Source organism: Tasmannia lanceolata, unplaced genomic scaffold (genome assembly GCF_043159265.1).
Source record: "Tasmannia lanceolata isolate RefF3 unplaced genomic scaffold, GAP_Taslan_0.1 ptg000003l, whole genome shotgun sequence".
NCBI lineage: Eukaryota > Viridiplantae > Streptophyta > Magnoliopsida > Canellales > Winteraceae > Tasmannia > Tasmannia lanceolata.
Window position 1 is genome coordinate 31,744,311 of NW_027518680.1, and position 26,555 is coordinate 31,770,865.

The 26,555-nt window shown below is 47.7% G+C and overlaps 37 non-coding genes across 37 annotated transcripts; all 37 read left to right on the plus strand.

The window, feature by feature from the left end:
* The first annotated feature begins 399 nt into the window (after positions 1-399).
* On the plus strand, positions 400-518 carry LOC143873452 (5S ribosomal RNA). The gene has a single exon (XR_013248161.1). It is a non-coding gene; the product is annotated as a 5S ribosomal RNA (ribosomal RNA).
* Positions 519-1,115: 597 nt separating this feature from the next.
* On the plus strand, positions 1,116-1,234 carry LOC143872581 (5S ribosomal RNA). The gene has a single exon (XR_013247323.1). It is a non-coding gene; the product is annotated as a 5S ribosomal RNA (ribosomal RNA).
* Positions 1,235-1,831: 597 nt separating this feature from the next.
* On the plus strand, positions 1,832-1,950 carry LOC143873096 (5S ribosomal RNA). The gene has a single exon (XR_013247818.1). It is a non-coding gene; the product is annotated as a 5S ribosomal RNA (ribosomal RNA).
* Positions 1,951-2,547: 597 nt separating this feature from the next.
* LOC143872582 (5S ribosomal RNA) lies at positions 2,548-2,666 on the plus strand. The gene has a single exon (XR_013247324.1). It is a non-coding gene; the product is annotated as a 5S ribosomal RNA (ribosomal RNA).
* A 597-nt stretch (positions 2,667-3,263) lies between these two features.
* LOC143873422 (5S ribosomal RNA) lies at positions 3,264-3,382 on the plus strand. Its single transcript, XR_013248131.1, has one exon. It is a non-coding gene; the product is annotated as a 5S ribosomal RNA (ribosomal RNA).
* A 605-nt stretch (positions 3,383-3,987) lies between these two features.
* Positions 3,988-4,106, plus strand: LOC143873988 (5S ribosomal RNA). The gene has a single exon (XR_013248680.1). It is a non-coding gene; the product is annotated as a 5S ribosomal RNA (ribosomal RNA).
* A 597-nt stretch (positions 4,107-4,703) lies between these two features.
* Positions 4,704-4,822, plus strand: LOC143872583 (5S ribosomal RNA). Its single transcript, XR_013247325.1, has one exon. It is a non-coding gene; the product is annotated as a 5S ribosomal RNA (ribosomal RNA).
* A 597-nt stretch (positions 4,823-5,419) lies between these two features.
* LOC143873245 (5S ribosomal RNA) lies at positions 5,420-5,538 on the plus strand. The gene has a single exon (XR_013247965.1). It is a non-coding gene; the product is annotated as a 5S ribosomal RNA (ribosomal RNA).
* Positions 5,539-6,134: 596 nt separating this feature from the next.
* LOC143872585 (5S ribosomal RNA) lies at positions 6,135-6,253 on the plus strand. Its single transcript, XR_013247327.1, has one exon. It is a non-coding gene; the product is annotated as a 5S ribosomal RNA (ribosomal RNA).
* A 597-nt stretch (positions 6,254-6,850) lies between these two features.
* On the plus strand, positions 6,851-6,969 carry LOC143872586 (5S ribosomal RNA). Its single transcript, XR_013247328.1, has one exon. It is a non-coding gene; the product is annotated as a 5S ribosomal RNA (ribosomal RNA).
* Positions 6,970-7,566: 597 nt separating this feature from the next.
* LOC143872587 (5S ribosomal RNA) lies at positions 7,567-7,685 on the plus strand. Its single transcript, XR_013247329.1, has one exon. It is a non-coding gene; the product is annotated as a 5S ribosomal RNA (ribosomal RNA).
* A 597-nt stretch (positions 7,686-8,282) lies between these two features.
* LOC143873423 (5S ribosomal RNA) lies at positions 8,283-8,401 on the plus strand. The gene has a single exon (XR_013248132.1). It is a non-coding gene; the product is annotated as a 5S ribosomal RNA (ribosomal RNA).
* A 577-nt stretch (positions 8,402-8,978) lies between these two features.
* On the plus strand, positions 8,979-9,097 carry LOC143873424 (5S ribosomal RNA). Its single transcript, XR_013248133.1, has one exon. It is a non-coding gene; the product is annotated as a 5S ribosomal RNA (ribosomal RNA).
* A 605-nt stretch (positions 9,098-9,702) lies between these two features.
* Positions 9,703-9,821, plus strand: LOC143872588 (5S ribosomal RNA). Its single transcript, XR_013247330.1, has one exon. It is a non-coding gene; the product is annotated as a 5S ribosomal RNA (ribosomal RNA).
* Positions 9,822-10,418: 597 nt separating this feature from the next.
* LOC143873246 (5S ribosomal RNA) lies at positions 10,419-10,537 on the plus strand. The gene has a single exon (XR_013247966.1). It is a non-coding gene; the product is annotated as a 5S ribosomal RNA (ribosomal RNA).
* Positions 10,538-11,134: 597 nt separating this feature from the next.
* On the plus strand, positions 11,135-11,253 carry LOC143873426 (5S ribosomal RNA). Its single transcript, XR_013248135.1, has one exon. It is a non-coding gene; the product is annotated as a 5S ribosomal RNA (ribosomal RNA).
* A 577-nt stretch (positions 11,254-11,830) lies between these two features.
* Positions 11,831-11,949, plus strand: LOC143872589 (5S ribosomal RNA). The gene has a single exon (XR_013247331.1). It is a non-coding gene; the product is annotated as a 5S ribosomal RNA (ribosomal RNA).
* Positions 11,950-12,546: 597 nt separating this feature from the next.
* LOC143874673 (5S ribosomal RNA) lies at positions 12,547-12,664 on the plus strand. The gene has a single exon (XR_013249345.1). It is a non-coding gene; the product is annotated as a 5S ribosomal RNA (ribosomal RNA).
* A 597-nt stretch (positions 12,665-13,261) lies between these two features.
* LOC143872590 (5S ribosomal RNA) lies at positions 13,262-13,380 on the plus strand. Its single transcript, XR_013247332.1, has one exon. It is a non-coding gene; the product is annotated as a 5S ribosomal RNA (ribosomal RNA).
* A 597-nt stretch (positions 13,381-13,977) lies between these two features.
* Positions 13,978-14,096, plus strand: LOC143875235 (5S ribosomal RNA). Its single transcript, XR_013249891.1, has one exon. It is a non-coding gene; the product is annotated as a 5S ribosomal RNA (ribosomal RNA).
* Positions 14,097-14,693: 597 nt separating this feature from the next.
* LOC143872591 (5S ribosomal RNA) lies at positions 14,694-14,812 on the plus strand. Its single transcript, XR_013247333.1, has one exon. It is a non-coding gene; the product is annotated as a 5S ribosomal RNA (ribosomal RNA).
* Positions 14,813-15,409: 597 nt separating this feature from the next.
* On the plus strand, positions 15,410-15,528 carry LOC143874624 (5S ribosomal RNA). Its single transcript, XR_013249298.1, has one exon. It is a non-coding gene; the product is annotated as a 5S ribosomal RNA (ribosomal RNA).
* Positions 15,529-16,125: 597 nt separating this feature from the next.
* On the plus strand, positions 16,126-16,244 carry LOC143873512 (5S ribosomal RNA). The gene has a single exon (XR_013248220.1). It is a non-coding gene; the product is annotated as a 5S ribosomal RNA (ribosomal RNA).
* Positions 16,245-16,841: 597 nt separating this feature from the next.
* Positions 16,842-16,960, plus strand: LOC143872592 (5S ribosomal RNA). The gene has a single exon (XR_013247334.1). It is a non-coding gene; the product is annotated as a 5S ribosomal RNA (ribosomal RNA).
* Positions 16,961-17,556: 596 nt separating this feature from the next.
* LOC143874685 (5S ribosomal RNA) lies at positions 17,557-17,675 on the plus strand. The gene has a single exon (XR_013249356.1). It is a non-coding gene; the product is annotated as a 5S ribosomal RNA (ribosomal RNA).
* Positions 17,676-18,272: 597 nt separating this feature from the next.
* LOC143872593 (5S ribosomal RNA) lies at positions 18,273-18,391 on the plus strand. The gene has a single exon (XR_013247335.1). It is a non-coding gene; the product is annotated as a 5S ribosomal RNA (ribosomal RNA).
* A 577-nt stretch (positions 18,392-18,968) lies between these two features.
* Positions 18,969-19,087, plus strand: LOC143872594 (5S ribosomal RNA). The gene has a single exon (XR_013247336.1). It is a non-coding gene; the product is annotated as a 5S ribosomal RNA (ribosomal RNA).
* Positions 19,088-19,684: 597 nt separating this feature from the next.
* On the plus strand, positions 19,685-19,803 carry LOC143874270 (5S ribosomal RNA). The gene has a single exon (XR_013248956.1). It is a non-coding gene; the product is annotated as a 5S ribosomal RNA (ribosomal RNA).
* A 597-nt stretch (positions 19,804-20,400) lies between these two features.
* Positions 20,401-20,519, plus strand: LOC143874154 (5S ribosomal RNA). Its single transcript, XR_013248843.1, has one exon. It is a non-coding gene; the product is annotated as a 5S ribosomal RNA (ribosomal RNA).
* Positions 20,520-21,116: 597 nt separating this feature from the next.
* On the plus strand, positions 21,117-21,235 carry LOC143875236 (5S ribosomal RNA). The gene has a single exon (XR_013249892.1). It is a non-coding gene; the product is annotated as a 5S ribosomal RNA (ribosomal RNA).
* A 596-nt stretch (positions 21,236-21,831) lies between these two features.
* On the plus strand, positions 21,832-21,950 carry LOC143872596 (5S ribosomal RNA). Its single transcript, XR_013247338.1, has one exon. It is a non-coding gene; the product is annotated as a 5S ribosomal RNA (ribosomal RNA).
* A 597-nt stretch (positions 21,951-22,547) lies between these two features.
* Positions 22,548-22,666, plus strand: LOC143874625 (5S ribosomal RNA). Its single transcript, XR_013249299.1, has one exon. It is a non-coding gene; the product is annotated as a 5S ribosomal RNA (ribosomal RNA).
* A 597-nt stretch (positions 22,667-23,263) lies between these two features.
* On the plus strand, positions 23,264-23,382 carry LOC143874155 (5S ribosomal RNA). The gene has a single exon (XR_013248844.1). It is a non-coding gene; the product is annotated as a 5S ribosomal RNA (ribosomal RNA).
* Positions 23,383-23,979: 597 nt separating this feature from the next.
* LOC143873330 (5S ribosomal RNA) lies at positions 23,980-24,098 on the plus strand. Its single transcript, XR_013248044.1, has one exon. It is a non-coding gene; the product is annotated as a 5S ribosomal RNA (ribosomal RNA).
* A 577-nt stretch (positions 24,099-24,675) lies between these two features.
* On the plus strand, positions 24,676-24,794 carry LOC143872597 (5S ribosomal RNA). The gene has a single exon (XR_013247339.1). It is a non-coding gene; the product is annotated as a 5S ribosomal RNA (ribosomal RNA).
* Positions 24,795-25,391: 597 nt separating this feature from the next.
* On the plus strand, positions 25,392-25,510 carry LOC143874273 (5S ribosomal RNA). The gene has a single exon (XR_013248958.1). It is a non-coding gene; the product is annotated as a 5S ribosomal RNA (ribosomal RNA).
* A 597-nt stretch (positions 25,511-26,107) lies between these two features.
* Positions 26,108-26,226, plus strand: LOC143874156 (5S ribosomal RNA). Its single transcript, XR_013248845.1, has one exon. It is a non-coding gene; the product is annotated as a 5S ribosomal RNA (ribosomal RNA).
* Positions 26,227-26,555: the final 329 nt, after the last annotated feature.

The window sequence follows — 26,555 nt, forward strand, 5'->3', positions numbered from 1 at the left end:
GAATTCGTTCTGACATTTCATTTGCGGTCAAATTATAGCGGGGGTTTGTTTAGATTCAGTGACGTACAAGCTATAGCGGATGAGTGTACTAGTGGATGAAAGTCATGAATCCGGTCGGAAGGTGTTTACTGGCCGTGAGCTACCCATGGTGCACAAATATCGTTCCGACGATAACTTTTGATCCGCCCGTCAGATCGTGGCGATTCTTATATTGATTCGGGGGTACTCGGGAAGATTAATCGCGCGATGACAGCCTTGGCGGTCATCCGGCTTTCCGACATGCTCAGATCGTCCATCCGGTGTCATCTAGCAGGATTTTTTCGCACTTTGATTTAAACGGACTTCGTACGACAATGCGAGTGGAAACTCTTTATTACTTTGACAATGGAGAGGCATGCTGGGTGCGATCATACCAGCACAAATGCACTGGATCCCATCAGAACTCCGAAGTTAAGCGTGCTTGGGCGAGAGTAGTACTAGGATGGGTGACCTCCTGGGAAGTCTTCGTGTTGCACCCCTGTCACTTTTTTCGGCTATCTACCACTTTTTTCGAACAATCTTTCGGTTCTGGAACATCGATGCGAACTGAAACGCACGTTTAGTGCGACGCCTCCTACGTTTCGGTTGGGGTCTTTTTATTTTCTGCCGGATAGTGAATTCAAATACGTCCGGTCTTTATTATGGCGGGGTGATAGTGTCGTTTGATTCGATAAACGGAATTCGTTCTGACATTTCATTTGCGGTCAAATTATAGCGGGGGTTTGTTTAGATTCAGTGACGTACAAGCTATAGCGGATGAGTGTACTAGTGGATGAAAGTCATGAATCCGGTCGGAAGGTGTTTACTGGCCGTGAGCTACCCATGGTGCACAAATATCGTTCCGACGATAACTTTTGATCCGCCCGTCAGATCGTGGCGATTCTTATATTGATTCGGGGGTACTCGGGAAGATTAATCGCGCGATGACAGCCTTGGCGGTCATCCGGCTTTCCGACATGCTCAGATCGTCCATCCGGTGTCATCTAGCAGGATTTTTTCGCACTTTGATTTAAACGGACTTCGTACGACAATGCGAGTGGAAACTCTTTATTACTTTGACAATGGAGAGGCATGCTGGGTGCGATCATACCAGCACAAATGCACTGGATCCCATCAGAACTCCGAAGTTAAGCGTGCTTGGGCGAGAGTAGTACTAGGATGGGTGACCTCCTGGGAAGTCCTCGTGTTGCACCCCTGTCACTTTTTTCGGCTATCTACCACTTTTTTCGAACAATCTTTCGGTTCTGGAACATCGATGCGAACTGAAACGCACGTTTAGTGCGTCGCCTCCTACGTTTCGGTACGGATCTTTTTATTTTCTTCCGGATGGTGAATTCAAAGACGTCCGGTCTTTATTATGGCGGGGTGATAATGTCGTTTGATTCGATAAACGGAATTCGTTCTGACATTTCATTTGCGGTCAAATTATAGCGGGGGTTTGTTTAGATTCAGTGACGTACAGGCTATAGCGGATGAGTGTACTAGTGGATGCGAGTTATGAATCCGGTCGGAAGGTGTTTACTGGCCGTGAGCTACCCTTGGTGCACAAATATCGTTCCGACGATAACTTTTGATCCGCCCGTCAGATCGTGGCGATTCTTATATTGATTCGGGGGTACTCAGGAAGATTAATCGCGCGATGACAGCCCTGGCGGTCATCCGGCTTTCCGACATGCTCGGATCGTCCATCCGGTGTCATCTAGCAGGATTTTTTCGCACTTTCATTTAAACGGACTTCGTACGACAATGCGAGTGGAAACTCTTTATTACTTTGACAATGGAGAGGCATGCTGGGTGCGATCATACCAGCACAAATGCACTGGATCCCATTAGAACTCCGAAGTTAAGCGTGCTTGGGCGAGAGTAGTACTAGGATGGGTGACCTCCTGGGAAGTCCTCGTGTTGCACCCCTGTCACTTTTTTCGGCTATCTACCACTTTTTTCGAACAATCTTTCGGTTCTGGAACATCGATGCGAACTGAAACGCACGTTTAGTGCGTCGCCTCCTACGTTTCGGTACGGATCTTTTTATTTTCTTCCGGATGGTGAATTCAAAGACGTCCGGTCTTTATTATGGCGGGGTGATAGTGTCGTTTGATTCGATAAACGGAATTCGTTCTGACATTTCATTTGCGGTCAAATTATAGCGGGGGTTTGTTTAGATTCAGTGACGTACAGGCTATAGCGGATGAGTGTACTAGTGGATGCGAGTCATGAATCCGGTCGGAAGGTGTTTACTGGCCGTGAGCTACCCTTGGTGCACAAATATCGTTTCGACGATAACTTTTGATCCGCCCGTCAGATCGTGGCGATTCTTATATTGATTCGGGGGTACTCGAGAAGATTAATCGCGCGATGACAGCCCTGGCGGTCATCCGGCTTTCCGACATGCTCGGATCGTCCATCCGGTGTCATCTAGCAGGATTTTTTTGCACTTTCATTTAAACGGACTTCGTACGACAATGCGAGTGGAAACTCTTTATTACTTTGACAATGGAGAGGCATGCTGGGTGCGATCATACCAGCACAAATGCACTGGATCCCATCAGAACTCCGAAGTTAAGCGTGCTTGGGCGAGAGTAGTACTAGGATGGGTGACCTCCTGGGAAGTCCTCGTGTTGCACCCCTGTCACTTTTTTCGGCTATCTACCACTTTTTTCGAACAATCTTTCGGTTCTGGAACATCGATGCGAACTGAAACGCACGTTTAGTGCGACGCCTCCTACGTTTCGGTTGGGATCTTTTTATTTTCTGCCGGATAGTGAATTCAAATACGTCCGGTCTTTATTATGGCGGGGTGATAGTGTCGTTTGATTCGATAAACGGAATTCGTTCTGACATTTCATTTGCGGTCAAATTATAGCGGGGGTTTGTTTAGATTCAGTGACGTACAAGCTATAGCGGATGAGTGTACTAGTGGATGAAAGTCATGAATCCGGTCGGAAGGTGTTTACTGGCCGTGAGCTACCCTTGGTGCACAAATATCGTTCCGACGATAACTTTTGATCCGCCCGTCAGATCGTGGCGATTCTTATATTGATTCGGGGGTACTCGGGAAGATTAATCGCGCGATGACAGCCTTGGCGGTCATCCGGCTTTCCGACATGCTCGGATCGTCCATCCGGTGTCATCTAGCAGGATTTTTTCGCACTTTCATTTAAACGGACTTCGTACGACAATGCGAGTGGAAACTCTTTATTACTTTGACAATGGAGAGGCATGCTGGGTGCGATCATACCAGCACAAATGCACTGGATCCCATCAGAACTCTGAAGTTAAGCGTGCTTGGGCGAGAGTAGTACTAGGATGGGTGACCTCCTGGGAAGTCCTCGTGTTGCACCCCTGTCACTTTTTTCGGCTATCTACCACTTTTTTCGAACAATCTTTCGGTTCTGGAACATCGATGCGAACTGAAACGCACGTTTAGTGCGTCGCCTCCTACGTTTCGGTTCGGATCTTTTTATTTTCTTCCGGATGGTGAATTCAAAGACGTCCGGTCTTTATTATGGCGGGGTGATAGTGTCGTTTGATTCGATAAACGGAATTTGTTCTGACATTTCATTTGCGGTCAAATTATAGCGGGGGTTTGTTCAGATTCAGTGACGTACAGGCTGTAGCGGATGAGTGTACTAGTGGATGCGAGTCATGAATCCGGTCGGAAGGTGTTTACTGGCCGTGAGCTACCCTTGGTGCACAAATATCGTTCCGACGATAACTTTTGATCCGCCCGTCAGATCGTGGCGATTCTTATATTGATTCGGGGGTACTCGGGAAGGTTCATCGCGCGATGACAGCCCTAGCGCCCTAGCGGTCATCCGGCTTTCCGACATGCTCGGATCGTCCATCCGGTGTCATCTAGCAGGATTTTTTCGCACTTTCATTTAAACGGACTTCGTACGACAATGCGAGTGGAAACTCTTTATTACTTTGACAATGGAGAGGCATGCTGGGTGCGATCATACCAGCACAAATGCACTGGATCCCATCAGAACTCCGAAGTTAAGCGTGCTTGGGCGAGAGTAGTGCTAGGATGGGTGACCTCCTGGGAAGTCCTCGTGTTGCACCCCTGTCACTTTTTTCGGCTATCTACCACTTTTTTCGAACAATCTTTCGGTTCTGGAACATCGATGCGAACTGAAACGCACGTTTAGTGCGACGCCTCCTACGTTTCGGTTGTGATCTTTTTATTTTCTGCCGGATAGTGAATTCAAATACGTCCGGTCTTTATTATGGCGGGGTGATAGTGTCGTTTGATTCGATAAACGGAATTCGTTCTGACATTTCATTTGCGGTCAAATTATAGCGGGGGTTTGTTTAGATTCAGTGACGTACAAGCTATAGCGGATGAGTGTACTAGTGGATGAAAGTCATGAATCCGGTCGGAAGGTGTTTACTGGCCGTGAGCTACCCTTGGTGCACAAATATCGTTCCGACGATAACTTTTGATCCGCCCGTCAGATCGTGGCGATTCTTATATTGATTCGGGGGTACTCGGGAAGATTAATCGCGCGATGACAGCCCTGGCAGTCATCCGGCTTTCCGACATGCTCGGATCGTCCATCCGGTGTCATCTAGCAGGATTTTTTCGCACTTTCATTTAAACGGACTTCGTACGACAATGCGAGTGGAAACTCTTTATTACTTTTACAATGGAGAGGCATGCTGGGTGCGATCATACCAGCACAAATGCACTGGATCCCATCAGAACTCCGAAGTTAAGCGTGCTTGGGCGAGAGTAGTACTAGGATGGGTGACCTCCTGGGAAGTCCTCGTGTTGCACCCCTGTCACTTTTTTCGGCTATCTACCACTTTTTTCGAACAATCTTTCGGTTCTGGAACATCGATGCGAACTGAAACGCACGTTTAGTGCGACGCCTCCTACGTTTCGGTTGGGGTCTTTTTATTTTCTGCCGGATAGTGAATTCAAATACGTCCGGTCTTTATTATGGCGGGGTGATAGTGTCGTTTGATTCGATAAACGGAATTCGTTCTGACATTTCATTTGCGGTCAAATTATAGCGGGGGTTTGTTTAGATTCAGTGACGTACAAGCTATAGCGGATGAGTGTACTAGTGGATGAAAGTCATGAATCCGGTCGGAAGGTGTTTACTGGCCGTGAGCTACCCATGGTGCACAAATATCGTTCCGACGATAACTTTTGATCCGCCCGTCAGATCGTGGCGATTCTTATATTGATTCGGGGGTACTCGGGAAGATTAATCGCGCGATGACAGCCTTGGCGGTCATCCGGCTTTCCGACATGCTCAGATCGTCCATCCGGTGTCATCTAGCAGGATTTTTTCGCACTTTGATTTAAACGGACTTCGTACGACAATGCGAGTGGAAACTCTTTATTACTTTGACAATGGAGAGGCATGCTGGGTGCGATCATACCAGCACAAATGCACTGGATCCCATCAGAACTCCGAAGTGAAGCGTGCTTGGGCGAGAGTAGTACTAGGATGGGTGACCTCCTGGGAAGTCCTCGTGTTGCACCCCTGTCACTTTTTTCGGCTATCTACCACTTTTTTCGAACAATCTTTCGGTTCTGGAACATCGATGCGAACTGAAACGCACGTTTAGTGCGTCGCCTCCTACGTTTCGGTACGGATCTTTTTATTTTCTTCCGGATGGTGAATTCAAAGACGTCCGGTCTTTATTATGGCGGGGTGATAGTGTCGTTTGATTCGATAAACGGAATTCGTTCTGACATTTCATTTGCGGTCAAATTATAGCGGGGGTTTGTTTAGATTCAGTGACGTACAGGCTATAGCGGATGAGTGTACTAGTGGATGCGAGTTATGAATCCGGTCGGAAGGTGTTTACTGGCCGTGAGCTACCCTTGGTGCACAAATATCGTTTCGACGATAACTTTTGATCCGCCCGTCAGATCGTGGCGATTCTTATATTGATTCGGGGGTACTCGGGAAGATTAATCGCGCGATGACAGCCCTGGCGGTCATCCGGCTTTCCGACATGCTCGGATCGTCCATCCGTATCATCTAGCAGGATTTTTTCGCACTTTCATTTAAACGGACTTCGTACGACAATGCGAGTGGAAACTCTTTATTACTTTGACAATGGAGAGGCATGCTGGGTGCGATCATACCAGCACAAATGCACTGGATCCCATCAGAACTCCGAAGTTAAGCGTGCTTGGGCGAGAGTAGTACTAGGATGGGTGACCTCCTGGGAAGTCCTCGTGTTGCACCCCTGTCACTTTTTTCGGCTATCTACCACTTTTTTCGAACAATCTTTCGGTTCTGGAACATCGATGCGAACTGAAACGCACGTTTAGTGCGACGCCTCCTACGTTTCGGTTGGGATCTTTTTATTTTCTGCCGGATAGTGAATTCAAATACGTCCGGTCTTTATTATGGCGGGGTGATAGTGTCGTTTGATTCGATAAACGGAATTCGTTCTGACATTTCATTTGCGGTCAAATTATAGCGGGGGTTTGTTTAGATTCAGTGACGTACAAGCTATAGCGGATGAGTGTACTAGTGGATGAAAGTCATGAATCCGGTCGGAAGGTGTTTACTGGCCGTGAGCTACCCTTGGTGCACAAATATCGTTCCGACGATAACTTTTGATCCGCCCGTCAGATCGTGGCGATTCTTATATTGATTCGGGGGTACTCAGGAAGATTAATCGCGCGATGACAGCCCTGGCGGTCATCCGGCTTTCCGACATGCTCGGATCGTCCATCCGGTGTCATCTAGCAGGATTTTTTCGCACTTTCATTTAAACGGACTTCGTACGACAATGCGAGTGGAAACTCTTTATTACTTTGACAATGGAGAGGCATGCTGGGTGCGATCATACCAGCACAAATGCACTGGATCCCATCAGAACTCCGAAGTTAAGCGTGCTTGGGCGAGAGTAGTACTAGGATGGGTGACCTCCTGGGAAGTCCTCGTGTTGCACCCCTGTCACTTTTTTCGGCTATCTACCACTTTTTTCGAACAATCTTTCGGTTCTGGAACATCGATGCGAACTGAAACGCACGTTTAGTGCGTCGCCTCCTACGTTTCGGTACGGATCTTTTTATTTTCTTCCGGATGGTGAATTCAAAGACGTCCGGTCTTTATTATGGCGGGGTGATAGTGTCGTTTGATTCGATAAACGGAATTCGTTCTGACATTTCATTTGCGGTCAAATTATAGCGGGGGTTTGTTTAGATTCAGTGACGTACAGGCTATAGCGGATGAGTGTACTAGTGGATGCGAGTCATGAATCCGGTCGGAAGGTGTTTACTGGCCGTGAGCTACCCTTGGTGCACAAATATCGTTTCGACGATAACTTTTGATCCGCCCGTCAGATCGTGGCGATTCTTATATTGATTCGGGGGTACTCGAGAAGATTAATCGCGCGATGACAGCCCTGGCGGTCATCCGGCTTTCCGACATGCTCGGATCGTCCATCCGGTGTCATCTAGCAGGATTTTTTTGCACTTTCATTTAAACGGACTTCGTACGACAATGCGAGTGGAAACTCTTTATTACTTTGACAATGGAGAGGCATGCTGGGTGCGATCATACCAGCACAAATGCACTGGATCCCATCAGAACTCCGAAGTTAAGCGTGCTTGGGCGAGAGTAGTACTAGGATGGGTGACCTCCTGGGAAGTCCTCGTGTTGCACCCCTGTCACTTTTTTCGGCTATCTACCACTTTTTTCGAACAATCTTTCGGTTCTGGAACATCGATGCGAACTGAAACGCACGTTTAGTGCGACGCCTCCTACGTTTCGGTTGGGATCTTTTTATTTTCTGCCGGATAGTGAATTCAAATACGTCCGGTCTTTATTATGGCGGGGTGATAGTGTCGTTTGATTCGATAAACGGAATTCGTTCTGACATTTCATTTGCGGTCAAATTATAGCGGGGGTTTGTTTAGATTCAGTGACGTACAAGCTATAGCGGATGAGTGTACTAGTGGATGAAAGTCATGAATCCGGTCGGAAGGTGTTTACTGGCCGTGAGCTACCCTTGGTGCACAAATATCGTTCCGACGATAACTTTTGATCCGCCCGTCAGATCGTGGCGATTCTTATATTGATTCGGGGGTACTCGGGAAGATTAATCGCGCGATGACAGCCTTGGCGGTCATCCGGCTTTCCGACATGCTCGGATCGTCCATCCGGTGTCATCTAGCAGGATTTTTTCGCACTTTCATTTAAACGGACTTCGTACGACAATGCGAGTGGAAACTCTTTATTACTTTGACAATGGAGAGGCATGCTGGGTGCGATCATACCAGCACAAATGCACTGGATCCCATCAGAACTCTGAAGTTAAGCGTGCTTGGGCGAGAGTAGTACTAGGATGGGTGACCTCCTGGGAAGTCCTCGTGTTGCACCCCTGTCACTTTTTTCGAACAATCTTTCGGTTCTGGAACATCGATGCGACCTGAAACGCACGTTTAGTGCGTCGCCTCCTACGTTTCGGTACGGATCTTTTTATTTTCTTCCGGATGGTGAATTCAAAGACGTCCGGTCTTTATTATGGCGGGGTGATAGTGTCGTTTGATTCGATAAACGGAATTCGTTCTGACATTTCATTTGCGGTCAAATTATAGCGGGGGTTTGTTCAGATTCAGTGACGTACAGGCTATAGCGGATGAGTGTACTAGTGGATGCGAGTCATGAATCCGGTCGGAAGGTGTTTACTGGCCGTGAGCTACCCTTGGTGCACAAATATCGTTCCGACGATAACTTTTGATCCGCCCGTCAGATCGTGGCGATTCTTATATTGATTCGGGGGTACTCGGGAAGATTCATCGCGCGATGACAGCCCTGGCGGTCATCCGGCTTTCCGACATGCTCGGATCGTCCATCCGGTGTCATCTAGCAGGATTTTTTCGCACTTTCATTTAAACGGACTTCGTACGACAATGCGAGTGGAAACTCTTTATTACTTTGACAATGGAGAGGCATGCTGGGTGCGATCATACCAGCACAAATGCACTGGATCCCATCAGAACTCTGAAGTTAAGCGTGCTTGGGCGAGAGTAGTACTAGGATGGGTGACCTCCTGGGAAGTCCTCGTGTTGCACCCCTGTCACTTTTTTCGGCTATCTACCACTTTTTTCGAACAATCTTTCGGTTCTGGAACATCGATGCGAACTGAAACGCACGTTTAGTGCGTCGCCTCCTACGTTTCGGTTCGGATCTTTTTATTTTCTTCCGGATGGTGAATTCAAAGACGTCCGGTCTTTATTATGGCGGGGTGATAGTGTCGTTTGATTCGATAAACGGAATTCGTTCTGACATTTCATTTGCGGTCAAATTATAGCGGGGGTTTGTTCAGATTCAGTGACGTACAGGCTATAGCGGATGAGTGTACTAGTGGATGCGAGTCATGAATCCGGTCGGAAGGTGTTTACTGGCCGTGAGCTACCCTTGGTGCACAAATATCGTTCCGACGATAACTTTTGATCCGCCCGTCAGATCGTGGCGATTCTTATATTGATTCGGGGGTACTCAGGAAGATTCATCGCGCGATGACAGCCCTAGCGCCCTAGCGGTCATCCGGCTTTCCGACATGCTCGGATCGTCCATCCGGTGTCATCTAGCAGGATTTTTTCGCACTTTCATTTAAACGGACTTCGTACGACAATGCGAGTGGAAACTCTTTATTACTTTGACAATGGAGAGGCATGCTGGGTGCGATCATACCAGCACAAATGCACTGGATCCCATCAGAACTCCGAAGTTAAGCGTGCTTGGGCGAGAGTAGTACTAGGATGGGTGACCTCCTGGGAAGTCCTCGTGTTGCACCCCTGTCACTTTTTTCGGCTATCTACCACTTTTTTCGAACAATCTTTCGGTTCTGGAACATCGATGCGAACTGAAACGCACGTTTAGTGCGTCGCCTCCTACGTTTCGGTACGGATCTTTTTATTTTCTTCCGGATGGTGAATTCAAAGACGTCCGGTCTTTATTATGGCGGGGTGATAGTGTCGTTTGATTCGATAAACGGAATTCGTTCTGACATTTCATTTGCGGTCAAATTATAGCGGGGGTTTGTTTAGATTCAGTGACGTACAGGCTATAGCGGATGAGTGTACTAGTGGATGCGAGTCATGAATCCGGTCGGAAGGTGTTTACTGGCCGTGAGCTACCCTTGGTGCACAAATATCGTTTCGACGATAACTTTTGATCCGCCCGTCAGATCGTGGCGATTCTTATATTGATTCGGGGGTACTCGAGAAGATTAATCGCGCGATGACAGCCGTGGCGGTCATCCGGCTTTCCGACATGCTCGGATCGTCCATCCGGTGTCATCTAGCAGGATTTTTTTGCACTTTCATTTAAACGGACTTCGTACGACAATGCGAGTGGAAACTCTTTATTACTTTGACAATGGAGAGGCATGCTGGGTGCGATCATACCAGCACAAATGCACTGGATCCCATCAGAACTCCGAAGTGAAGCGTGCTTGGGCGAGAGTAGTACTAGGATGGGTGACCTCCTGGGAAGTCCTCGTGTTGCACCCCTGTCACTTTTTTCGGCTATCTACCACTTTTTTCGAACAATCTTTCGGTTCTGGAACATCGATGCGAACTGAAACGCACGTTTAGTGCGACGCCTCCTACGTTTCGGTTGGGATCTTTTTATTTTCTGCCGGATAGTGAATTCAAATACGTCCGGTCTTTATTATGGCGGGGTGATAGTGTCGTTTGATTCGATAAACGGAATTCGTTCTGACATTTCATTTGCGGTCAAATTATAGCGGGGGTTTGTTTAGATTCAGTGACGTACAAGCTATAGCGGATGAGTGTACTAGTGGATGAAAGTCATGAATCCGGTCGGAAGGTGTTTACTGGCCGTGAGCTACCCTTGGTGCACAAATATCGTTCCGACGATAACTTTTGATCCGCCCGTCAGATCGTGGCGATTCTTATATTGATTCGGGGGTACTCGGGAAGATTAATCGCGCGATGACAGCCTTGGCAGTCATCCGGCTTTCCGACATGCTCGGATCGTCCATCCGGTGTCATCTAGCAGGATTTTTTCGCACTTTCATTTAAACGGACTTCGTACGACAATGCGAGTGGAAACTCTTTATTACTTTGACAATGGAGAGGCATGCTGGGTGCGATCATACCAGCACAAATGCACTGGATCCCATCAGAACTCTGAAGTTAAGCGTGCTTGGGCGAGAGTAGTACTAGGATGGGTGACCTCCTGGGAAGTCCTCGTGTTGCACCCCTGTCACTTTTTTCGAACAATCTTTCGGTTCTGGAACATCGATGCGACCTGAAACGCACGTTTAGTGCGTCGCCTCCTACGTTTCGGTACGGATCTTTTTATTTTCTTCCGGATGGTGAATTCAAAGACGTCCGGTCTTTATTATGGCGGGGTGATAGTGTCGTTTGATTCGATAAACGGAATTCGTTCTGACATTTCATTTGCGGTCAAATTATAGCGGGGGTTTGTTCAGATTCAGTGACGTACAGGCTATAGCGGATGAGTGTACTAGTGGATGCGAGTCATGAATCCGGTCGGAAGGTGTTTACTGGCCGTGAGCTACCCTTGGTGCACAAATATCGTTCCGACGATAACTTTTGATCCGCCCGTCAGATCGTGGCGATTCTTATATTGATTCGGGGGTACTCGGAAAGATTCATCGCGCGATGACAGCCCTGGCGGTCATCCGGCTTTCCGACATGCTCGGATCGTCCATCCGGTGTCATCTAGCAGGATTTTTTCGCACTTTCATTTAAACGGACTTCGTACGACAATGCGAGTGGAAACTCTTTATTACTTTGACAATGGAGAGGCATGCTGGGTGCGATCATACCAGCACAAATGCACTGGATCCCATCAGAACTCCGAAGTTAAGCGTGCTTGGGCGAGAGTAGTACTAGGATGGGTGACCTCCTGGGAAGTCCTCGTGTTGCACCCCTGTCACTTTTTTCGGCTATCTACCACTTTTTTCGAACAATCTTTCGGTTCTGGAACATCGATGCGAACTGAAACGCACGTTTAGTGCGACGCCTCCTACGTTTCGGTTGGGATCTTTTTATTTTCTGCCGGATAGTGAATTCAAATACGTCCGGTCTTTATTATGGCGGGGTGATAGTGTCGTTTGATTCGATAAACGGAATTCGTTCTGACATTTCATTTGCGGTCAAATTATAGCGGGGGTTTGTTTAGATTCAGTGACGTACAGGCTATAGCGGATGAGTGTACTAGTGGATGCGAGTCATGAATCCGGTCGGAAGGTGTTTACTGGCCGTGAGCTACCCTTGGTGCACAAATTTCGTTCCGACGATAACTTTTGATCCGCCCGTCAGATCGTGGCGATTCTTCTATTGATTCGGGGGTAATCGGGAAGACTCATCGCGCGATGACAGCCCTGGCGGTCATCCGGCTTCCCGACATGCTCGGATCGTCCATCCGATGTCATCTAGCAGGATTTTTTCGCACTTTCATTTAAACGGACTTCGTACGACAATGCGAGTGGAAACTCTTTATTACTTTGACAATGGAGAGGCATGCTGGGTGCGATCATACCAGCACAAATGCACTGGATCCCATCAGAACTCCGAAGTAAGCGTGCTTGGGCGAGAGTAGTACTAGGATGGGTGACCTCCTGGGAAGTCCTCGTGTTGCACCCCTGTCACTTTTTTCGGCCATCTACCACTTTTTTCGAAAAATCTTTCGGTTCTGAAATATCGATGCGAACTGAAACGCACGTTTAGTGCGTCGCCTCCTAGGTTTCGGTTCGGATCTTTTTATTTTCTTCCGGATGGTGAATTCGAAGACGTCCGGTCTTTATTATGGCGGGGTGATAGTGTCGTTTGATTCGATAAACGGAATTCGTTCTGACATTTCATTTGCGGTCAAATTATAGGGGGGGTTTGTTCAGATTCAGTGACGTACAGGCTATAGCGGATGAGTGTACTAGTGGATGCGAGTCATGAATCCGGTCGGAAGGTGTTTACTGGCCGTGAGCTACCCTTGGTGCACAAATATCGTTCCGACGATAACTTTTGATCCGCCCGTCAGATCGTGGCGATTCTTATATTGATTCGGGGGTACTCGGGAAGATTCATCGCGCGATGACGGCCCTGGCGGTCATCCGGCTTTCCGACATGCTCGGATCGTCCATCCGGTGTCATCTAGCAGGATTTTTTCGCACTTTCATTTAAACGGACTTCGTACGACAATGCGAGTGGAAACTCTTTATTACTTTGACAATGGAGAGGCATGCTGGGTGCGATCATACCAGCACAAATGCACTGGATCCCATCAGAACTCCGAAGTTAAGCGTGCTTGGGCGAGAGTAGTACTAGGATGGGTGACCTCCTGGGAAGTCCTCGTGTTGCACCCCTGTCACTTTTTTCGGCTATCTACCACTTTTTTCGAACAATCTTTCGGTTCTGGAACATCGATGCGAACTGAAAAGCACGTTTAGTGCGACGCCTCCTACGTTTCGGTTGGGATCTTTTTATTTTCTGCCGGATAGTGAATTCAAATACGTCCGGTCTTTATTATGGCGGGGTGATAGTGTCGTTTGATTCGATAAACGGAATTCGTTCTGACATTTCATTTGCGGTCAAATTATAGCGGGGGTTTGTTTAGATTCAGTGACGTACAGGCTATAGCGGATGAGTGTACTAGTGGATGCGAGTCATGAATCCGGTCGGAAGGTGTTTACTGGCCGTGAGCTACCCTTGGTGCACAAATATCGTTCTGACGATAACTTTTGATCCACCCGTTAGATCGTGGCGATTCTTATATTGATTCGGGGGTAATCGGGAAGATTCATCGCGCGATGACAGCCCTGGCGGTCATCCGGCTTCCCGACATGCTCGGATCGTCCATCCGATGACATCTAGCAGGATTTTTTCGCACTTTCATTTAAACGGACTTCATACGACAATGCGAGTCGAAACTCTTTATTACTTTGACAATGGAGAGGCATGCTGGGTGAGATCATACCACCAAAAATGCATTGGATCCCATCAGAACTCCGAAGTTAAGCGTGCTTGGGCGAGAGTAGTACTAGGATGGGTGACCTCCTGGGAAGTCCTCGTGTTGCACCCCTGTCACTTTTTTCGGCTATCTACCACTTTTTTCGAACAATCTTTCGGTTGTGGAATATTGAAGCGAACTGAAACGCACGTTTAGTGCGTCGCCTCCTAGGTTTTGGTTCGGATCTTTTTATTTTCTTCCGGATGGTGAATTCGAAGACGTCCGGTCTTTATTATGGCGAGGTGATAGTGTCGTTTGATTCGATAAACGGAATTCGTTCTGACATTTCATTTGCGGTCAAATTATAGCGGGGGTTTGTTTAGATTCAGTGACGTACAGGCTATAGCGGATGAGTGTACTAGTGGATCCGAGTCATGAATCCGGTCGGAAGGTGTTTACTGGCCGTGAGCTACCCTTGGTGCACAAATATCGTTCCGACGATAACTTTTGATCCGCCCGTCAGATCGTGGCGATTCTTATATTGATTCGGGGGTAATCGGGAAGATTCATCGCGCGATGACAGCCTTGGCGGTCATCCGGCTTCCCGACATGCTCGGATCGTCCATCCGATGTTATCTAGCAGGATTTTTTCGCACTTTCATTTAAACGGACTTCGTACGACAATGCGAGTGGAAACTCTTTATTACTTTGACAATGGATAGGCATGCAGGGTGCGATCATACCAGCACAAATGCACTGGATCCCATCAGAACTCCGAAGTTAAGCGTGCTTGGGCGAGAGTAGTACTAGGATGGGTGACCTCCTGGGAAGTCCTCGTGTTGCACCCCTGTCACTTTTTTCGGCTATGTACCACTTTTTTCGAAAAATCTTTCGGTTCTGAAATATCGATGCGAACTGAAACGCACGTTTAGTGCGTCGCCTCCTAGGTTTCGGTTCGGATCTTTTTATTTTCTTCCGGATGGTGAATTCGAAGATGTCCGGTCTTTATTATGGCGGGGTGATAGTGTCGTTTGATTCGATAAACGGAATTCGTTCTGACATTTCATTTGCGGTCAAATTATAGCGGGGGTTTGTTTAGATTCAGTGACGTACAGGCTATAGCGGATGAGTGTACTAGTGGATGCGAGTCATGAATCCGGTCGGAAGGTGTTTACTGGCCGTGAGCTACCCTTGGTGCACAAATATCGTTCCGACGATAACTTTTGATCCGCCCGTCAGATCGTGGCGATTCTTATATTGATTCGGGGGTAATCGGGAAGAATCATCGCGCGATGACAGCTCTGGTGGTCATCCGGCTTCCCGACATGCTCGGATCGTCCATCCGGTGTCATCTAGCAGGATTTTTTCGCACTTTCATTTAAACGGACTTCGTACGACAATGCGAGTGGAAACTCTTTATTACTTTGACAATGGAGAGGCATGCTTGGTGCGATCATACCAGCACAAATGCACTGGATCCCATCAGAACTCCGAAGTTAAGCGTGCTTGGGCGAGAGTAGTACTAGGATGGGTGACCTCCTGGGAAGTCCTCATGTTGCACCCCTGTCACTTTTTTCGGCTATCTACCACTTTTTTCGAACAATCTTTCGGTTCTGGAACATCGATGCGAACTGAAACGCACGTTTAGTGCGACGCCTCCTACGTTTCGGTTGGGATCTTTTTATTTTCTGCCGGATAGTGAATTCAAATACGTCCGGTCTTTATTATGGCGGGGTGATAGTGTCGTTTGATTCGATAAACGGAATTCGTTCTGACATTTCATTTGCGGTCAAATTATAGCGGGGGTTTGTTTAGATTCAGTGACGTACAAGCTATAGCGGATGAGTGTACTAGTGGATGAAAGTCATGAATCCGGTCGGAAGGTGTTTACTGGCCGTGAGCTACCCTTGGTGCACAAATATCGTTCCGACGATAACTTTTGATCCGCCCGTCAGATCGTGGCGATTCTTATATTGATTCGGGGGTACTCGGGAAGATTAATCGCGCGATGACAGCCTTGGCGGTCATCCGGCTTTCCGACATGCTCGGATCGTCCATCCGGTGTCATCTAGCAGGATTTTTTCGCACTTTCATTTAAACGGACTTCGTACGACAATGCGAGTGGAAACTCTTTATTACTTTGACAATGGAGAGGCATGCTTGGTGCGATCATACCAGCACAAATGCACTGGATCCCATCAGAACTCCGAAGTTAAGCGTGCTTGGGCGAGAGTAGTACTAGGATGGGTGACCTCCTGGGAAATCCTCGTGTTGCACCCCTGTCACTTTTTTCGGCTATCTACCACTTTTTTCGAACAATCTTTCGGTTGTGGAATATTGAAGCGAACTGAAACGCACGTTTAGTGCGTCGCCTCCTAGGTTTTGGTTCGGATCTTTTTATTTTCTTCCGGATGGTGAATTCGAAGACGTCCGGTCTTTATTATGGCGAGGTGATAGTGTCGTTTGATTCGATAAACGGAATTCGTTCTGACATTTCATTTGCGGTCAAATTATAGCGGGGGTTTGTTTAGATTCAGTGACGTACAGGCTATAGCGGATGAGTGTACTAGTGGATCCGAGTCATGAATCCGGTCGGAAGGTGTTTACTGGCCGTGAGCTACCCTTGGTGCACAAATATCGTTCCGACGATAACTTTTGATCCGCCCGTCAGATTGTGGCGATTCTTATATTGATTCGGGGGTAATCGGGAAGATTCATCGCGCAATGACAGCCCTGGCGGTCATCCGGCTTCCCGACATGCTCGGATCGTCCATCCGATGTTATCTAGCAGGATTTTTTCGCACTTTCATTTAAACGGACTTCGTACGACAATGCGAGTGGAAACTCTTTATTACTTTGACAATGGATAGGCATGCAGGGTGCGATCATACCAGCACAAATGCACTGGATCCCATCAGAACTCCGAAGTTAAGCGTGCTTGGGCGAGAGTAGTACTAGGATGGGTGACCTCCTGGGAAGTCCTCGTGTTGCACCCCTGTCACTTTTTTCGGCTATGTACCACTTTTTTCGAAAAATCTTTCGGTTCTGAAATATCGATGCGAACTGAAACGCACGTTTAGTGCGTCGCCTCCTAGGTTTCGGTTCGGATCTTTTTATTTTCTTCCGGATGGTGAATTCGAAGATGTCCGGTCTTTATTATGGCGGGGTGATAGTGTCGTTTGATTCGATAAACGGAATTCGTTCTGACATTTCATTTGCGGTCAAATTATAGCGGGGGTTTGTTTAGATTCAGTGACGTACAGGCTATAGCGGATGAGTGTACTAGTGGATGCGAGTCATGAATCCGGTCGGAAGGTGTTTACTGGCCGTGAGCTACCCTTGGTGCACAAATATCGTTCCGACGATAACTTTTGATCCGCCCGTCAGATCGTGGCGATTCTTATATTGATTCGGGGGTAATCGGGAAGATTCATCGCGCGATGACAGCTCTGGCGGTCATCCAGCTTCCCGACATGCTCGGATCGTCCATCCGGTGTCATCTAGCAGGATTTTTCGCACTTTCATTTAAACGGACTTCGTACGACAATGCGAGTGGAAACTCTTTATTACTTTGACAATGGAGAGGCATGCTTGGTGCGATCATACCAGCACAAATGCACTGGATCCCATCAGAACTCCGAAGCTAAGCGTGCTTGGGCGAGAGTAGTACTAGGATGGGTGACCTCCTGGGAAGTCCTCATGTTGCACCCCTGTCACTTTTTTCGGCTATCTACCACTTTTTTCGAACAATCTTTCGGTTCTGGAACATCGATGCGAACTGAAACGCACGTTTAGTGCGACGCCTCCTACGTTTCGGTTGGGATCTTTTTATTTTCTGCCGGATAGTGAATTGAAATACGTCCGGTCTTTATTATGGCGGGGTGATAGTGTCGTTTGATTCGATAAACGGAATTCGTTCTGACATTTCATTTGCGGTCAAATTATAGCGGGGGTTTGTTTAGATTCAGTGACGTACAAGCTATAGCGGATGAGTGTACTAGTGGATGAAAGTCATGAATCCGGTCGGAAGGTGTTTACTGGCCGTGAGCTACCCTTGGTGCACAAATATCGTTCCGACGATAACTTTTGATCCGCCCGTCAGATCGTGGCGATTCTTATATTGATTCGGGGGTACTCGGGAAGATTAATCGCGCGATGACAGCCTTGGCGGTCATCCGGCTTTCCGACATGCTCGGATCGTCCATCCGGTGTCATCTAGCAGGATTTTTTCGCACTTTCATTTAAACGGACTTCGTACGACAATGCGAGTGGAAACTCTTTATTACTTTGACAATGGAGAGGCATGCTGGGTGCGATCATACCAGCACAAATGCACTGGATCCCATCAGAACTCCGAAGTTAAGCGTGCTTGGGCGAGAGTAGTACTAGGATGGGTGACCTCCTGGGAAGTCCTCGTGTTGCACCCCTGTCACTTTTTTCGAACAATCTTTCGGTTCTGGAACATCGATACGACCTGAAACGCACGTTTAGTGCGTCGCCTCCTACGTTTCGGTACGGATCTTTTTATTTTCTTCCGGATGGTGAATTCAAAGACGTCCGGTCTTTATTATGGCGGGGTGATAGTGTCGTTTGATTCGATAAACGGAATTCGTTCTGACATTTCATTTGCGGTCAAATTATAGCGGGGGTTTGTTCAGATTCAGTGACGTACAGGCTATAGCGGATGAGTGTACTAGTGGATGCGAGTCATGAATCCGGTCGGAAGGTGTTTACTGGCCGTGAGCTACCCTTGGTGCACAAATATCGTTTCGACGATAACTTTTGATCCGCCCGTCAGATTGTGGCGATTCTTATATTGATTCGGGGGTACTCGGGAAGATTATTCGCGCGATGACAGCCCTGGCGGTCATCCGGCTTTCCGACATGCTCGGATCGTCCATCCGGTGTCATCTAGCAGGATTTTTTCGCACTTTCATTTAAACGGACTTCGTACGACAATGCGAGTGGAAACTCTTTATTACTTTGACAATGGAGAGGCATGCTGGGTGCGATCATACCAGCACAAATGCACTGGATCCCATCAGAACTCCGAAGTTAAGCGTGCTTGGGCGAGAGTAGTACTAGGATGGGTGACCTCCTGGGAAGTCCTCGTGTTGCACCCCTGTCACTTTTTTCGGCTATCTACCACTTTTTTCGAACAATCTTTCGGTTCTGGAACATCGATGCGAACTGAAACGCACGTTTAGTGCGACGCCTCCTACGTTTCGGTTGGGATCTTTTTATTTTCTGCCGGATAGTGAATTCAAATACGTCCGGTCTTTATTATGGCGGGGTGATAGTGTCGTTTGATTCGATAAACGGAATTCGTTTTGACATTTCATTTGCGGTCAAATTATAGCGGGGGTTTGTTTAGATTCAGTGACGTACAGGCTATAGCGGATGAGTGTACTAGTGGATGCGAGTCATGAATCCGGTCGGAAGGTGTTTACTGGCCGTGAGCTACCCTTGGTGCACAAATATCGTTCCGACGATAACTTTTGATCCGCCCGTCAGATCGTGGCGATTCTTCTATTGATTCGGGGGTAATCGGGAAGATTCATCGCGCGATGACAGCCCTGGCGGTCATCCGGCTTCCCGACATGCTCGGATCGTCCATCCGATGTCATCTAGCAGGATTTTTTCGCACTTTCATTTAAACGGACTTCGTACGACAATGCGAGTGGAAACTCTTTATTACTTTGACAATGGAGAGGCATGCTGGGTGCGATCATACCAGCACAAATGCACTGGATCCCATCAGAACTCCGAAGTTAAGCGTGATTGGGCGAGAGTAGTACTAGGATGGGTGACCTCCTGGGAAGTCCTCGTGTTGCACCCCTGTCACTTTTTTCGGCCATCTACCACTTTTTTCGAAAAATCTTTCGGTTCTGAAATATCGATGCGAACTGAAACGCACGTTTAGTGCGTCGCCTCCTAGGTTTCGGTTCGGATCTTTTTATTTTCTTCCGGATGGTGAATTCGAAGACGTCCGGTCTTTATTATGGCGGGGTGATAGTGTCGTTTGATTCGATAAACGGAATTCGTTCTGACATTTCATTTGCGGTCAAATTATAGCGGGGGTTTGTTTAGATTCAGTGACGTACAGGCTATAGCGGATGAGTGTACTAGTGGATGCGAGTCAAGAATCCGGTCGGAAGGTGTTTACTGGCCGTGAGCTACCCTTGGTGCACAAATATCGTTCTGACGATAACTTTTGATCCGCCCGTCAGATCGTGGCGATTCTTATATTGATTCGGGGGTAATCGGGAAGATTCATCGCGCGTTGACAGCCTTGGCGGTCATCCGGCTTCCCGACATGCTCGGATCGTCCATCCGATGTCATCTAGCAGGATTTTTTCGCACTTTCATTTAAACGGACTTCGTACGACAATGCGAGTGGAAACTCTTTATTACTTTGACAATGGAGAGGCATGCTGGGTCCGATCATACCAGCACAAATGCACTGGATCCCATCAGAACTCCGAAGTTAAGCGTGCTTGGGCGAGAGTAGTACTAGGATGGGTGACCTCCTGGGAAGTCCTCGTGTTGCACCCCTGTCACTTTTTTCGGCTATCTACCACTTTTTTCGAACAATCTTTCGGTTCTGGAACATCGATGCGAACTGAAACGCACGTTTATTGCGACGCCTCCTACGTTTCGGTTCGGATCTTTTTATTTTCTTCCGGATGGTGAATTCAAATACCTCCGGTCTTTATTACGGCGGGGTGATAGTGTCGTTTGATTCGATAAACGGAATTCGTTCTGACATTTTATTTGCGGTCAAATTATAGCGGGGGTTTGTTTAGATTCAGTGACGTACAGGCTATAACGGATGAGTGTACTAGTGGATGCGAGTCATGAATCCGGTCGGAAGGTGTTTACTGGCCGTGAGCTACCCTTGGTGCACAAATATCGTTCCGACGATAACTTTTGATCCGCCCGTCAGATCGTGGCGATTCTTATATTGATTCGGGGGTAATCGGGAAGATTCATCGCGCGATGACAGCCCTGGCAGTCATCCGGCTTCCCGACATGCTCGGATCGTCCATCCGATGGCATCTAGCAGGATTTTTTCGCACTTTCATTTAAACGGACTTCATACGACAATGCGAGTCGAAACTCTTTATTACTTTGACAATGGAGAGGCATGCTGGGTGAGATCATACCACCAAAAATGCATTGGATCCCATCAGAACTCCGAAGTTAAGCGTGCTTGGGCGAGAGTAGTACTAGGATGGGTGACCTCCTGGGAAGTCCTCGTGTTGCACCCCTGTCACTTTTTTCGGCTATCTACCACTTTTTTCGAACAATCTTTCGGTTGTGGAATATTGAAGCGAATTGAAACGCACGTTTAGTGCGTCGCCTCCTAGGTTTTGGTTCGGATCTTTTTATTTTCTTCCGGATGGTGAATTCGAAGACGTCCGGTCTTTATTATGGCGAGGTGATAGTGTCGTTTGATTCGATAAACGGAATTCGTTCTGACATTTCATTTGCGGTCAAATTATAGCGGGGGTTTGTTTAGATTCAGTGACGTACAGGCTATAGCGGATGAGTGTACTAGTGGATCCGAGTCATGAATCCGGTCGGAAGGTGTTTACTGGCCGTGAGCTACCCTTGGTGCACAAATATCGTTCCGACGATAACTTTTGATTCGCCCGTCAGATCGTGGCGATTCTTATATTGATTCGGGGGTAATCGGGAAGATTCATCGCGCGATGACGCCCTGGCGGTCATCCGGCTTCCCGACATGCTCGGATCGTCCATCCGATGTTATCTAGCAGGATTTTTTCGCACTTTCATTTAAACGGACTTCGTACGACAATGCGAGTGGAAACTCTTTATTACTTTGACAATGGATAGGCATGCAGGGTGCGATCATACCAGCACAAATGCACTGGATCCCATCAGAACTCCGAAGTTAAGCGTGCTTGGGCGAGAGTAGTACTAGGATGGGTGACCTCCTGGGAAGTCCTCGTGTTGCACCCCTGTCACTTTTTTCGGCTATCTACCACTTTTTTCGAAAAATCTTTCGGTTCTGAAATATCGATGCGAACTGAAACGCACGTTTAGTGCGTCGCCTCCTAGGTTTCGGTTCGGATCTTTTTATTTTCTTCCGGATGGTGAATTCGAAGATGTCCGGTCTTTATTATGGCGGGGTGATAGTGTCGTTTGATTCGATAAACGGAATTCGTTCTGACATTTCATTTGCGGTCAAATTATAGCGGGGGTTTGTTTAGATTCAGTGACGTACAGGCTATAGCGGATGAGTGTACTAGTGGATGCGAGTCATGAATCCGGTCGGAAGGTGTTTACTGGCCGTGAGCTACCCTTGGTGCACAAATATCGTTCCGACGATAACTTTTGATCCGCCCGTCAGATCGTGGCGATTCTTATATTGATTCGGGGGTAATCGGGAAGATTCATCGCGCGATGACAGCTCTGGCGGTCATCCGGCTTCCCGACATGCTCGGATCGTCCATCCGGTGTCATCTAGCAGGATTTTTTCGCACTTTCATTTAAACGGACTTCGTACGACAATGCGAGTGGAAACTCTTTATTACTTTGACAATGGAGAGGCATGCTTGGTGCGATCATACCAGCACAAATGCACTGGATCCCATCAGAACTCCGAAGTTAAGCGTGCTTGGGCGAGAGTAGTACTAGGATGGGTGACCTCCTGGGAAGTCCTCATGTTGCACCCCTGTCACTTTTTTCGGCCATCTACCACTTTTTTCGAAAAATCTTTCGGTTCTGAAATATCGATGCGAACTGAAACGCACGTTTAGTGCGTCGCCTCCTAGGTTTCGGTTCGGATCTTTTTATTTTCTTCCGGATGGTGAATTCGAAGACGTCCGGTCTTTATTATGGCGGGGTGATAGTGTCGTTTGATTCGATAAACGGAATTCGTTCTGACATTTCATTTGCGGTCAAATTATAGCGGGGGTTTGTTTAGATTCAGTGACGTACAGGCTATAGCGGATGAGTGTACTAGTGGATGCGAGTCATGAATCCGGTCGGAAGGTGTTTACTGGCCGTGAGCTACCCTTGGTGCACAAATATCGTTCCGACGATAACTTTTGATCCGCCCGTCAGATCGTGGCGATTCTTATATTGATTCGGGGGTAATCGGGAAGATTCATCGCGCGTTGACAGCCTTGGCGGTCATCCGGCTTCCCGACATGCTCGGATCGTCCATCCGATGTCATCTAGCAGGATTTTTTCGCACTTTCATTTAAACGGACTTCGTACGACAATGCGAGTGGAAACTCTTTATTACTTTGACAATGGAGAGGCATGCTGGGTCCGATCATACCAGCACAAATGCACTGGATCCCATCAGAACTCCGAAGTTAAGCGTGCTTGGGCGAGAGTAGTACTAGGATGGGTGACCTCCTGGGAAGTCCTCGTGTTGCACCCCTGTCACTTTTTTCGGCTATCTACCACTTTTTTCGAACAATCTTTCGGTTCTGGAACATCGATGCGAACTGAAACGCACGTTTATTGCGACGCCTCCTACGTTTCGGTTCGGATCTTTTTATTTTCTTCCGGATGGTGAATTCAAATACCTCCGGTCTTTATTACGGCGGGGTGATAGTGTCGTTTGATTCGATAAACAGAATTCGTTCTGACATTTCATTTGCGGTCAAATTATAGCGGGGGTTTGTTTAGATTCAGTGACGTACAAGCTATAGCGGATGAGTGTACTAGTGGATGAAAGTCATGAATCCGGTCGGAAGGTGTTTACTGGCCGTGAGCTACCCTTGGTGCACAAATATCGTTCCGACGATAACTTTTGATCCGCCCGTCAGATCGTGGCGATTCTTATATTGATTCGGGGGTACTCGGGAAGATTAATCGCGCGATGACAGCCTTGGCGGTCATCCGGCTTTCCGACATGCTCGGATCGTCCACCCGGTGTCATCTAGCAGGATTTTTTCGCACTTTCATTTAAACGGACTTCGTACGACAATGCGAGTGGAAACTCTTTATTACTTTGACAATGGAGAGGCATGCTTGGTGCGATCATACCAGCACAAATGCACTGGATCCCATCAGAACTCCGAAGTTAAGCGTGCTTGGGCGAGAGTAGTACTAGGATGGGTGACCTCCTGGGAAGTCCTCGTGTTGCACCCCTGTCACTTTTTTCGAACAATCTTTCGGTTCTGGAACATCGATACGACCTGAAACGCACGTTTAGTGCGTCGCCTCCTACGTTTCGGTACGGATCTTTTTATTTTCTTCCGGATGGTGAATTCAAAGACGTCCGGTCTTTATTATGGCGGGGTGATAGTGTCGTTTGATTCGATAAACGGAATTCGTTCTGACATTTCATTTGCGGTCAAATTATAGCGGGGGTTTGTTCAGATTCAGTGACGTACAGGCTATAGCGGATGAGTGTACTAGTGGATGCGAGTCATGAATCCGGTCGGAAGGTGTTTACTGGCCGTGAGCTACCCTTGGTGCACAAATATCGTTTCGACGATAACTTTTGATCCGCCCGTCAGATTGTGGCGATTCTTATATTGATTCGGGGGTACTCGGGAAGATTATTCGCGCGATGACAGCCCTGGCGGTCATCCGGCTTTCCGACATGCTCGGATCGTCCATCCGGTGTCATCTAGCAGGATTTTTTCGCACTTTCATTTAAACGGACTTCGTACGACAATGCGAGTGGAAACTCTTTATTACTTTGACAATGGAGAGGCATGCTGGGTGCGATCATACCAGCACAAATGCACTGGATCCCATCAGAACTCCGAAGTTAAGCGTGCTTGGGCGAGAGTAGTACTAGGATGGGTGACCTCCTGGGAAGTCCTCGTGTTGCACCCCTGTCACTTTTTTCGGCTATCTACCACTTTTTTCGAACAATCTTTCGGTTCTGGAACATCGATGCGAACTGAAACGCACGTTTAGTGCGACGCCTCCTACGTTTCGGTTGGGATCTTTTTATTTTCTGCCGGATAGTGAATTCAAATACGTCCGGTCTTTATTATGGCGGGGTGATAGTGTCGTTTGATTCGATAAACGGAATTCGTTTTGACATTTCATTTGCGGTCAAATTATAGCGGGGGTTTGTTTAGATTCAGTGACGTACAGGCTATAGCGGATGAGTGTACTAGTGGATGCGAGTCATGAATCCGGTCGGAAGGTGTTTACTGGCCGTGAGCTACCCTTGGTGCACAAATATCGTTCCGACGATAACTTTTGATCCGCCCGTCAGATCGTGGCGATTCTTCTATTGATTCGGGGGTAATCGGGAAGATTCATCGCGCGATGACAGCCCTGGCGGTCATCCGGCTTCCCGACATGCTCGGATCGTCCATCCGATGTCATCTAGCAGGATTTTTTCGCACTTTCATTTAAACGGACTTCGTACGACAATGCGAGTGGAAACTCTTTATTACTTTGACAATGGAGAGGCATGCTGGGTGCGATCATACCAGCACAAATGCACTGGATCCCATCAGAACTCCGAAGTTAAGCGTGATTGGGCGAGAGTAGTACTAGGATGGGTGACCTCCTGGGAAGTCCTCGTGTTGCACCCCTGTCACTTTTTTCGGCCATCTACCACTTTTTTCGAAAAATCTTTCGGTTCTGAAATATCGATGCGAACTGAAACGCACGTTTAGTGCGTCGCCTCCTAGGTTTCGGTTCGGATCTTTTTATTTTCTTCCGGATGGTGAATTCGAAGACGTCCGGTCTTTATTATGGCGGGGTGATAGTGTCGTTTGATTCGATAAACGGAATTCGTTCTGACATTTCATTTGCGGTCAAATTATAGCGGGGGTTTGTTTAGATTCAGTGACGTACAGGCTATAGCGGATGAGTGTACTAGTGGATGCGAGTCAAGAATCCGGTCGGAAGGTGTTTACTGGCCGTGAGCTACCCTTGGTGCACAAATATCGTTCCGACGATAACTTTTGATCCGCCCGTCAGATCGTGGCGATTCTTATATTGATTCGGGGGTAATCGGGAAGATTCATCGCGCGTTGACAGCCTTGGCGGTCATCCGGCTTCCCGACATGCTCGGATCGTCCATCCGATGTCATCTAGCAGGATTTTTTCGCACTTTCATTTAAACGGACTTCGTACGACAATGCGAGTGGAAACTCTTTATTACTTTGACAATGGAGAGGCATGCTGGGTCCGATCATACCAGCACAAATGCACTGGATCCCATCAGAACTCCGAAGTTAAGCGTGCTTGGGCGAGAGTAGTACTAGGATGGGTGACCTCCTGGGAAGTCCTCGTGTTGCACCCCTGTCACTTTTTTCGGCTATCTACCACTTTTTTCGAACAATCTTTCGGTTCTGGAACATCGATGCGAACTGAAACGCACGTTTATTGCGACGCCTCCTACGTTTCGGTTCGGATCTTTTTATTTTCTTCCGGATGGTGAATTCAAATACCTCCGGTCTTTATTACGGCGGGGTGATAGTGTCGTTTGATTCGATAAACGGAATTCGTTCTGACATTTTATTTGCGGTCAAATTATAGCGGGGGTTTGTTTAGATTCAGTGACGTACAGGCTATAACGGATGAGTGTACTAGTGGATGCGAGTCATGAATCCGGTCGGAAGGTGTTTACTG